The sequence below is a fragment of the Malaclemys terrapin genome, chromosome 10 (assembly GCF_027887155.1).
Source record: "Malaclemys terrapin pileata isolate rMalTer1 chromosome 10, rMalTer1.hap1, whole genome shotgun sequence".
NCBI classification, from domain to species: domain Eukaryota; kingdom Metazoa; phylum Chordata; order Testudines; family Emydidae; genus Malaclemys; species Malaclemys terrapin.
The window spans coordinates 48,184,249-48,196,094 of NC_071514.1; the positions used below are offsets into that span (position 1 = coordinate 48,184,249).

Genomic DNA, 11,846 nt, shown 5'->3' on the forward strand with positions numbered 1-11,846 from the left:
TCCAGCTTCTCGTCCACTGTGAACCCTAGGTCCTTTTCTGCAGAACTGCTACCTAGCAATTCGGTCCCTAGTCTGTAGCAGTGCATGGGATTCTTCCGTCCTAAGTGCAGGACTCTGCACTTGTCCTTGTTGAACCTCATCAGGTTTTTTTCGGCCCAATCCTCTAATTTGTCTAGGTCCCTCTGTATCCGATCCCTACCCTCTAGTGTATCTACCACGCCTCCTAGTTTGTGTCATCTGCAAACTTGCTGAGAGTGCAGTCCACACCATCCTCCAGATCATTAATAAAGATATTAAACAAAACCGGCCCCAGGACCGACCCTTGGGGCACTCCGCTTGAAACCGGCTGCCAACTAGACATGGAGCCATTGATCACTACCCGTTGAGCCCGACGATCTAGCCAGCTTTCTATCCACCTTACAGTCCATTCATCCAGCCCATACGTCTTTAACTTGGCAGCAAGAATACTGTGGGAGACCGTATCAAAAGCTTTGCTAAAGTCAAGGAATAACACATCCACTGCTTTCCCCTCATCCACAGAGCCAGTTATCTCATCATAGAAGGCAATTAGGTTAGTCAGGCACGACTTCCCCTTCGTGAATCCATGCTGACTGTTCCTGATCACTTTCCTCTCCTCTAAATGTTTCATAATTGATTCCTTGAGGACCTGCTCCATGATTTTTCCAGGGACTGAGGTGAGGCTGACTGGCCTGTAGTTCCCCGGATCCTCCTCCTTCCCTTTTTTAAAGATGGGCACTACATTAGCCTTTTTCCAGTCATCTGGGACCTCCCCCGATCGCCATGAGTTTTCAAAAATAATGGCTAATGGCTCTGCAATCTCACCCGCCAACTCCTTTAGCACCCTCGGATGCAGCGCATCTGGCCCCATGGACTTGTGCACGTCCAATTTTTCTAAATAGTCCCGAACCACTTCTTTCTCCACAGAGGGTTGGTCACCTTCTCCCCATGCTGTACTGCCCAGTGCAGCAATCTGGGAGCTGACCTTGTGCATGAAGACAGAGGCAAAAAAATCATTGAGTACATTAGCTTTTTCCACATCCTCGGTCGCTAGGTTGCCTCCCTCATTCAGTAAGGGGCCCACACTTTCCTTGATTTTCTTCTTGTTGCTAACATACCTGAAGAAACCCTTCTTGTTACTCTTAACATCTCTTGCTAACTGCAACTCCAAGTGTGATTTGGCCTTCCTGATTTCACTCCTGCACGCCTCAGCAATATTTTTATACTCCTCCCTGGTCATTTGTCCAATCTTCCACTTCTTGTAAGCTTCTTTTTTGCGTTTAAGATCAGCAAGGATTTCACTGTTTAGCCAAGCTGGTCGCCTGCCATATTTACTATTCTTTCTACACATCGGGATGGTTTGTTCCTGCAACCTCAATAAGGATTCTTTAAAATACAGCCAGCTCTCCTGGACCCCTTTGCCCTTCATGTTATTCTCCCAGGGGATCCTGCCCATCTGTTCCCTGAGGGAGTCAAAGTCTGTTTTTCTGAAGTCCAGGGTCCGTATTCTGCTGCTCTCCTTTCTTCCTTGTGTCAGGATCCTGAACTCGACCATCTCATGGTCACTGCCTCCCAGGTTCCCATCCACTTTTGCTTCCCCTACTAGTTCTTCCCTGTTTGTGAGTAGCAGGTCAAGAAAAGCTTTGCCCCTAGTTGGTTCCTCCAGCACTTGCACCAGGAAATTGTCCCCTACACTATCCAAAAATTTCCTGGATTGCCTGTGCACCGCTGTATTGCTCTCCCAGCAGATATCAGGGTGATTAAAGTCTCCCATGAGAACCAGGGCCTGCGATCTAGCAACTTCTGCTAGTTGCCAGAAGAAAGCCTCGTCCACCTCATCCCCCTGGTCTGGTGGTCTATAGCAGACTCCAACCACGACATCACCCTTGTTGCTCACACTTCTCAACTTTATCCAGAGACTCTCAGGTTTTTCTGCAGTTTCATACCGGAGCTCTGAGCAGTCATACTCCGCTCTTACATACAACGCAACTCCCCCACCTTTTCTGTCCTGCCTGTCCTTCCTGAACAGTTTATATCCATCCATGACAGTACTCCAGTCATGTGAGTTATCCCACCAAGTCTCTGTTATTCCAATCACATCATAGTTCCCTGACTGTGCCAGGACTTCCAGTTCTCCCTGCTTGTTTCCCAGGCTTCTTGCATTTGTGTATAGGCACTTAAGATAACTCATCGATCGTCCCTCTTTCTCAGCATGAGACAGGAGTCCTCCCCTCTTGCGCACTCCTGCTTGTGCTTCCTCCCAGGATCCCATTTCCCCACTTACCTCAGGGCTTTGGTCTCCTTCCCCCGGTGAACCTAGTTTAAAGCCCTCCTCACTAGGTTAGCCAGCCTGCTGGCGAAGATGCTCTTCCCTCTCTTCGTTAGGTGGAGCCCGTCTCTGCCTAGCACTCCTTCTTCTTGGAACACCATCCCATGGTCGAAGAATCCAAAGCCTTCTCTCCGACACCACCTGCGTAGCCATTCGTTGACTTCCACGATTCGACGGTCTCTACCCCGGCCTTTTCCTTGCACAGGGAGGATGGACGAGAACACCACTTGCGCCTCAAACTCCTTTATCCTTCTTCCCAGAGCCACGTAGTCTGCAGTGATCCGCTCAAGGTCATTCTTGGCAGTATCATTGGTGCCCACGTGGAGAAGCAGGAAGGGGTAGCGATCCGAGGGCTTGATGAGTCTCGGCAGTCTCTCCGTCATATCGTGTATCCTAGCTCCTGGCAAGCAGCAGACCTCTCGGTTTTCCCGGTCGGGGCGGCAGATAGATGACTCAGTCCCCCGGAGGAAGGAGTGCCCGACCACCACCACCCTCCTCCTCCTCTTGGGAGTGGTGGTCGTGGAATCCCCATCCCTAGGACAGTGCATCTTTTGCCTTCCAATCGGTGGTGTCTCCTTCTGCTCCCTTCCCTCAGATGGGTCATCTAGTCCACTCTCCGCAGTAGTACCTGTAGAGAGAACATGGAAACGATTGCTCACCTGTATCTCCATTGCTGGTGCATGGACGCTCCTCTTTCTCCTTCTGGAGGTCACATGCTGCCAAACCTCCTCACAATCCTTCTGTCCCTGCTGCGCCTGCTCTGAATCTTCAGAACATTGTGGCCGTAGAAGCATCTCCTGACGTCTGTCCAGGAAATCTTCATTTTCCCTTATGCAACGCAGAGTCGACACTCGTTTCTCCAGCCCTCGAACCTTCTCTTCCAACATGGAGACCAGCTTGCACTTTGTACAGACAAAGTCGCTTCTGTCCTGTGGAAGAAAGACAAACATGGCACAACCTGTGCAGGTTACAACAGCTGATCGCTCACCTTCCATATCACCGTCCTCTTAAGAGCTTCCTCAACTGTTGCAGGAACTACTCAGAGAAACCTGCAGATGAAAGCCTCAGTGCGCTCTCCCCACGCGAACTCCCAGGCAAACTCCCGCTGTTAGCCTCTGCTGTTTGCCGCTCAGCTGGTTCGCTGCTGACTGCCCTTATATACCAGTCAGGCCCACTCAAGGCCCACCTGGAACAAAGCACTCCCAATTCACACTTTTCAAACAAACAAGCAAGCAATCAAGCACACGGTCAAACTGACCAACTGTCCCAGCAGCAGGCACTCAGATACTCACCAACACAGCCCCCCAATGCAGCACTTAGCGTACCTCCTCTTGGACAGCTCCCAGGCAAACTCCCGCTGTTAGCCTCTGCTGTTCGCTGCTCCCTCTGCTGTTCGCCGCAGAGGGAGTAGCCGTGGATTAGTAGATGTTAGTCTGGATTAGCCGTGTTAGTCTGTATCCACAGAAACAACAAGGAGTCCGGTGCCCAAATAAATCCACCGGACTCCTTGTTACCATTCGAAAGTGAGCAATCCTACCACTGGGTGCCCGGGATGGGGGGACATCGCCACCATGGGGCCTCTAGCGCTGATTGGGGCGGTGGGGGGGAAAGTATGCCACCCCATACGGGGCCGCTTGGAGCCGGCACTGGGTGCCTTGGGAGCCCCGTTGCTGCGGTAGCTCCTGGGGGTCACTTGGGACAGGGCTCCAGGCACCCTCACCAGAGCCCTGGGGGCCCGCGGAGGGCCGGTAGTAAAGTGCTCTCTGTAGTAATGTGCTACTTACGGTATACTGAGCATGCTCAGATTATCTGAGCATGCTCAGTACATCTGCTGAAGCCACTGCCCTTCACCCTGCCCTTAGCCGTAGGATTCTGCAGACTGCTTTTGACAGGGGTTAAAAAGTGGCAAAGAGGGCGAATCGGAGGAGGGGGGTGGCCAAGGTCTGAGCAGGGGGTGGAAATTTACTGGTCAGAGGGGAGGGGGGGTCAAGCAGCTGGAGGCAGCATTAGGAGAGGGGCTAAAGGGAAAATCAGGGATGGAGGGGGAGGAGGCGGAGTTAAGCCCAGGAGTGAGGTGCTGGCACAGGGTGACAGAAGGCAAAACCCAGCACAGGGGCTAGCAGTTACCCCAGTGGGACTGAGACACCAGTGCTTTGCAAAATAGTTTGTTGGGGGGGGAGGAGAGAGAGGCTTTTTTATTTGAGCAAAGTGGCTTTTTTGTATGGTCACACGAACTGAGCATGCTCAGTAACATCTGCTGAAGCCACTGCCCTTCACCCTGCCCTTATTAGCAGTGAGCAGATTTTTATGGCTATTTACATAGGGTTACCATCCTTTAGTTTTTAAAAAGGAGGACACTCCATGGGGCCCCGGCCCCGCCCCAACCCCGCCCCTTCTCCGCCCTCAGCCCCGCCCCAACTCTGCCCCCTCCCCTGAACGCTCCGCCCCCTGCTCCTCCCCCTCCCCTGCTTCCCACGAATCAAATGTTCACGGGAAGCCTGAAACAGGGAGGCAGCAGGTAGGCTGGGGCGGGGTGCGGTGCGGCTCAGTCCGGCCCTCCTGGCCGAGCGGCTCCCTTCGGTGGCCAGCTGGCCAGCCCAGGCCAAGAGGCTCTGGCCCCGGCGTCTCCCGCCTGGCTTGGCTTGGGCCCTGGCTCCCGGCCCGGCGACCCCGGCTCCCGGCCCGGCCCCGCGCCCCCGGCTTGGCACCGCGCGCCCGGCTCCTGGACCCCAGCCCGGCACCGCGCCCCCGGCTCCCGGCCCGGCACCGCACCGGCCCCGGCTCCACACCCCCAGCTCCTGCTGAGCACCGCCGGCCCCGGCCCCGGCTCGGCCCCGCACCGCCGACCCGAGCCCCAGAGGCCCTGGCCGAGCACCACTGAGCCCTCCCTCCCTCCCGATTTTCCCGGACATGTCCGGCTTTTGGGGATTTCCCCCCGGACGGGGATTTGAGCCCCAAAAAACCGGACATGTCCGGGAAAATCCGGACGTATGGTAACCCTATATTTACAGGGGTTAAAAAGGGGCAAAGGGGCGAATCGGAGCAGGGGGTTGGCCAGGGTCTGAGCAGAGGGCGGAAATTGACTAGTCGGTGGGTCAAGCAGCTGGAGGCAGGATTAGGACAGGGGCTAAAGGGCAAAATCAGGGCTGGGGAGGGGAGGAGCAAGAGTTAAGCTCGGGGTGAGGTGCCGGCAGAGGGTGACAGAGAGCGAAACCTGGCACAGGCAGGGGCACAGTGGGTAACAGTTATCCCAATCGGATTGAGACACACGTGTTTGCAAAAATTGTGGGGGGCAAAGGGGCTTTTTTTTTATTTCCCCTCTCACAGACAGCACCTCTCAGCATCGGCTTCCCAGGGATGGGTTTCATAAAGGCACAGGCATCCCAATGCCTAATCAATGCAACACTTCTTTGTCTGATCTAACCTACTGCAGCTATGTCTACACTACAAAGTTCAAAGCGCTGCCAGGGGTGCCAGTGTTCCTGGTAATCCACTTTGACGAGGGGATTAGCTCTGAGCACTGGGAACCGAGCCTGCCCACACTAGCGCTTTAAAGCGCTCAAACTTGCTGCTTTAACTTGCCAGTGTAGATAATCCCTGAGACTTAATTCAGTGAAACATTTTACATATATCCCCTCAGAAACAAAGAATCCCTTATCACTGTATCTGAATGCACAGAGTCTCCGAGCAGTTTCCCAAATTGTCTTATCTGCTGCTGAGATTTCCTGAATTCCCTGAATTTTTAAATTTAATTTTTTCTTCTCATTTTAGAGCTGACTGAATTTCGGGCCTAGCGTCAAAACTTTGTTTTGAGTCAATCCACCAATGGGGATTGCATTTTTGCAACTGTTATTTTGTCTCTCAGTCTAGCCCTTCGTGTTTTTCCACATGCCATTGGGTACAACTTGATTCTTAAATACACCTCTACACCGATATAACGCGACCCAATATAATGCAGGTTTGCATACAAGGCGGTAAAGCTCTGACACTCTGAGCAGCGTGTTAAGGGTGCCAGGCCAGGCCGGGGCCGAGGGGTTGGATAAGTGGCAGAGGGTCTCGGGGGCAGTCAGGGGCTCCCCCTCCCAGGGTCTGGGAGGCAGGAGCTGTGGGGGGGGGCACCTTTGGGGGCCCCGCAGTCCCAGAGTGGCCCTGGGGATTAGCAGGGGCCGGGAGCAGCCCGCTCCGCTTCCCTCACCCCGCCCCCAGCCGTGTCGCTTGGGGCACGGGGGGTTGGGGGAAGGGATCCCTCTTGTACTCACCGGCAGCAGCGGAAGTGGAGCAGCCCGGCCCCAGCCTGCTCCACTCTGCCACCTCCCAGCCGCAGCGCTCCCCTTCCCGCCACAGGTGAGTACTTTCCCCAGCTCCCCCCCCCTCCCCCCAGCTGGGGCCAGGGCAAGGAAAGTGGAGCAGGCTGGGGCCGCGTCGCTCCGCTTCCTGCTGCTGGTGAGTGCGGGGGGCGTCCTTTCCCCAACCTCCCCACACTCACCGACGGCGGGAAGCGGCGCGCCGCGGCTGGGAGGTGGCAGAGTGGAGTGGGCTGGGGCCGGGCTGCTCTGCTTCCCGCTGCTGCCGGTGAGTGCCTGTCAGGAGGTGGAGGTGTAGACAGGGGGGCTAGGTAGGAGGTGGGGTCCTGGGGGTGATTAGGGACGGGAGTCTCTGTAGGGGGCGGTCGGGGAACAAGGAACAAGTTTGATATAACGCGGTCTCACCTATAACACGGTGAGATTTTTTGTCTCCCGAGGACCACGTTATATCGGGGTGGAGGTGTATTCAATAAAGGCAGTATACTATCTCCTATAACGTCTTTCTCCCTGGAAAAAAATCTATTGTAATTTTTGCAGAAAATTAGAACTGCCATCATAGGTCAGACCAATAGTCCGCCTAATCTAGTATTCTGTCTTGTGACAATGGCCAATGCCAGGGGCTTCTAAGGGAATTATCAGACCAGGCAATGACTCAGTGAACCATCCCATTGTCCACTCCCAGCATCTGGCAGTCAAAGGATGGTTTAGGGACATGCAGAGCATGGACCTGCAGCCCTGATTATCTTGGCTAATTGCCAATGTACTTATCTGAGGACTGATCTAATTCTTTGTTCAACATATTCATAGTTTTGCCTTTCAAAATATCATGAACACACAGCTACAACCCCAAGATACCTTTACAACCACAAGAATTCTAAAACCATGAGTTACACACCCTCGAGTCAAGAAATTTTAATAAATAAATGATGTCTTTTTTTTATGTGTCTCTTTGTTCCTGAGCCTGTAGGGTGCAGTAAGGCCAGTTCCAATGCCTTGAGCCTAAACACCTGAATGAATCTTAGTCTACCCTCATACTGTTCCTGTTACCTCTCCCAAACATTTCATATATCTAAGGCCATATCTACACTTTAAGTGTGTGTTAACTCAAGTTATGTCAGCATAGAGTCACTATGGTTACTATCAGAGGGGTAGCTGTGTTAGTCTGAATCTGTAAAAAGCAACAGAGTCCTGTGGCACCTTTAAGACTAACAGAAGTATTGGGAGCATAAGCTTTCGTGGGTAAGAACCTCACTTCTTCAGATGCAAGTAATGGAAATCTCCAGAGCCAGGTATAAATCAGTATGGAGATAACGAGGTTAGTTCAATCAGGGAGGGTGAGGTGCTCTGCTAGCAGTTGAGGTGTGAACACCAAGGGAGGAGAAACTGCTTCTGTAGTTGGATAGCCATTCACAGTCTTTGTTTAATCCTGATCTGATGGTGTCAAATTTGCAAATGAACTGGAGCTCAGGAGTTTCTCTTTGGAGTCTGGTCCTGAAGTTTTTTTTTGCTGTAAGATGGCTATCTTTACATCTGCTATTGTGTGGCCAGGGAGGTTGAAGTGTTCTCCTACAGGTTTTTGTATATTGCCATTCCTGATATCTGACTTGTGTCCATTTATCCTCTTGAGTAGTGATTGTCCAGTTTGGCCAATGTACATAGCAGAGGGGCATTGCTGGCATATGATGGCATATATAACATTGGTGGACGTGCAGGTGAATGAGCCGGTGATGTTGTAGCTGATCTGGTTAGGTCCTGTGATGGTGTTGCTGGTGTAGATATGTGGGCAGAGTTGCCATCGAGGTTTGTTGCATGGGTTGGTTCCTGAGTTAGAGTTGTTATGGTGCGGTGCGTGGTTGCTGGTGAGAATATGCTTCAGGTTGGCGGGTTGTCTGTGGGCAAGGACTGGCCTGCCTCCCAAGGTCTGTGAAAGTGAGGGATCATTGTCCAGGATGGGTTGTAGATCACTGATGATGTGTTGGAGAGGTTTAAGCTGAGGACTGTAGATGATGGCCAGTGGAGTTCTGTTGGTTTCCACCCCACCATCAACCTCAGCCTGGACCAGTCTACACGGGAGGTCCACTTCCTAGACACCACCATACAAATAAGCGATTGCCACATTAACACCACCCTATACCGAAAACCCACCGACCGCTACGCCTACCTTCATGCCTCCAGCTTCCACCCCGGTCACACCACACAATCCATCGTCTACAGCCAAGCACAATCGCATCTGCTCCAACCCCTCAGACAGAGACCAACACCTACAAGATCTTCACCAAGCATTCTCAAAACTACGATACCCACACAAGGAAATAAAGAAACAAATCTACAGAGCCAGACGTGTACCCAGAAGCCTCCTGTTACAAGACAAGCCCAAAAGAGAAACCAACAGAACTCCACTGGCCATCACCTACAGTCCTCAGCTTAAACCTCTCCAACGCATCATCAGTGATCTACAACCCATCCTGGACAATGATCCCTTGGGAGGCAGGCCAGTCCTCGCCCACAGACAACCCGCCAACCTTAAGCATATTCTCACCAGCAACCATGCACCGCACCATAACAACTCTAACTCAGGAACCAACCCATGCAACAAACCTCGATGCCAACTCTGCCCACAAATCTACACCAGCAACACCATCACAGGACCTAACCAGATCAGCTACAACATCACCGGCTCATTCACCTGCACGTCCACCAATGTTATATATGCCATCATATGCCAGCAATGCCCCTCTGCTATGTACATTGGCCAAACTGGACAGTCACTACTCAAGAGGATAAATGGACACAAGTCAGATATCAGGAATGGCAATATACAAAAACCTGTAGGAGAACACTTCAACCTCCCTGGCCACACAATAGCAGATGTAAAGGTAGCCATCTTACAGCAAAAAAACTTCAGGACCAGAATCCAAAGAGAAACTGCTGAGCTCCAGTTCATTTGCAAATTTGACACCATCAGATCAGGATTAAACAAAGACTGTGAATGGCTATCCAACTACAGAAGCAGTTTCTCCTCCCTTCTTCACACCTCAACTGCTAGCAGAGCACCTCACCCTCCCTGATTGAACTAACCTCGTTATCTCCATACTGATTTATACCTGGCTCTGGAGATTTCCATTACGTGCATCTGAAGAAGTGAGGTTCTTACCCACGAAAGCTTATGCTCCCAATACTTCTGTTAGTCTTAAAGGTGCCACAGGACTCTCTGTTGCTTTTTGTGGTTACTATGTCACTTGTGTGCATGCCTCCTGGATTCCTTGTCTCAGCAGTCAGGGCAGGGCCGGCACCAGGCACCGGTGGAAAGGGGCGGCACGTCCAGGTCTTCGGCGGCAATTCGGCGGCGGGTCCCTCAGTCCCTCTCGTCTGCCGAAGACGAAGAGAGGGAGTGAAGAACTCGCCGCCGAACTGCCACCAAAGAATGAAGCGGTGCGCTTGAGCTTCCACCAAAGTGCCGCCGATCTGCTTTTTTTTTTTTTTTCACTTCGCCGCTTGGGGCGGCAAAAAAGCTGGAGCTGGCCCTGAATCAGAGTACTCACCAGAAGCACTTATATAGATTGAGAGTGAGGTGCACCATGAATAGATATCCCACTGTATTTTGGGAAGCTTTGGTTTGGCAGTGTATGCTGGGTAGCACATCCTTACAGATTGCAATTTCTTACACATGTGTGTGTGTGAAAATGCTATCTGTAGAATGGGGCTACCTGCAGCAGCGACAAGTCCAACTATGCTAAAAAAGGCCATCTAACATAGCTCAGTGGTTCTCAAAGTTGGTCCGCCGCTTGTTCAGGGAAAGCCCCTGGCGAGCCGGGCCGGTTTGTTTACCTGCCACATCCGCAGGTTCGGCCGATCGCAGCTCCCACTGGCTGCGGTTCGCTGCTCCAGGCCAATGGGGGCTGCAGGAAGGGCGACCAGCACATCCATCGGCCCGCGCCGCTTCCCGCAGCCCCCATTGGCCTGGAGTGGCGAACTGCGGCCAGTGGGAGCCATGTTCGGCCGAACCTGTGGATATGGCAGGTAAACAAACCGGCCCGGCTCGCCAGGGGCTTTCCCTGAACAAGCAGTGGACCGGCTTTGAGAACCACTGATGTAGCTAATTCAAGCAGTCACACACGTAAAACCAAACTGATAGCTTTCTTTAACAGTGTAACAAGCCTTGTGGATGAGAGGCAGTGCTTGACATGGTCTATCTTGCCTTTAGTAAGGCTTTTGATACTGTCTCCCATGACCTTCTCATAAACAAACTATGGAAATGCAACCTAGATGGAGCTAAAATAAGATTGGTGCAAAACTAGTCGGAAAACAGTTCCGACAGTAGTTATCAGTGATTCACAGGCTGAAAGGACTGAGTCAAGCTGAAAGGGTATAACAAGTGGGGTTCTCCAGGGATCAGTTCTGGATATGTTTCTATTCGAAATCTTAATCAATGATTGAGATAATGGCATAGAGTACAATTATAAAGTTTGTGACTGATAACAAGCTGCATGCATACAAAATGGGAAATGACTTCCTAGGAAAGAGTACTGTGGAAAGGGTTCTGGGGGTCATAGTGGACCACAAGCTGAATATGAGTACTGTGGAAAGGGATCTAGGGGTCCTAAGAGACCACAAGCTGAACGAGTGAACAGTGTTGCAAAAAAAACCAGAACATCACTCTGGGATGTCCACTCTACTCCTCCCTGATTTAGGCCTCAACTGGAGTATTGTGTCCAGTTCTGGGCACCACATTTCAGGAAAGATCTGGACAAATTGAAGAGAGCCCAGAGAAGAGAAAAAAAAATTAAGATCTAGAAAACATTACTTATGAGGGAAGTAGCATCTTTTTACAAAAGCTGTTTCTTACAATCTACATGTATAAATAACTGCTACAGATAGCACATTTCTACAGTAGCAATTTCACATATATTACAGTGCAACAAACTGCTACCTGTAGGCATTTGCTACATCCGGTAGCAGTTTACTACAATAGCAGTTTCTTACAATCCATTCTGTATCAGTAACTGCTATCTATAGCACATTCCTACGCGGAGCAGTTTAATACACTACACCTGCCCGGTAGCCTCTTGCACTCCTCTCCCACCGAAGCCCCGCCGCGTACCTACCTGGGTCTCTCCCAGCCTCGGCCGCAGGCAGCGTCCCTTCTCCATGACAACACAGGGGCGGGATCACTTCCGGGAATGGGGAAGAAGCGA

General features: G+C 51.7%; 1 protein-coding gene across 1 annotated transcript in view; it reads right to left on the reverse strand.

The window, feature by feature from the left end:
* Positions 1-11,818, reverse strand: part of CCDC78 (coiled-coil domain containing 78) — an 87,182-nt gene extending 75,364 nt beyond the window's left edge. Inside the window, exons 1-2 of the mRNA XM_054041918.1 lie at positions 11,757-11,818; positions 3,007-3,276 (exon numbers count right to left, since the gene is read on the reverse strand). The gene's annotated coding sequence lies outside the window, so the exon portion shown is untranslated. The remainder of the gene's footprint in view (positions 1-3,006; positions 3,277-11,756) is intronic.
* Between the last annotated feature and the right edge of the window lie 28 nt (positions 11,819-11,846).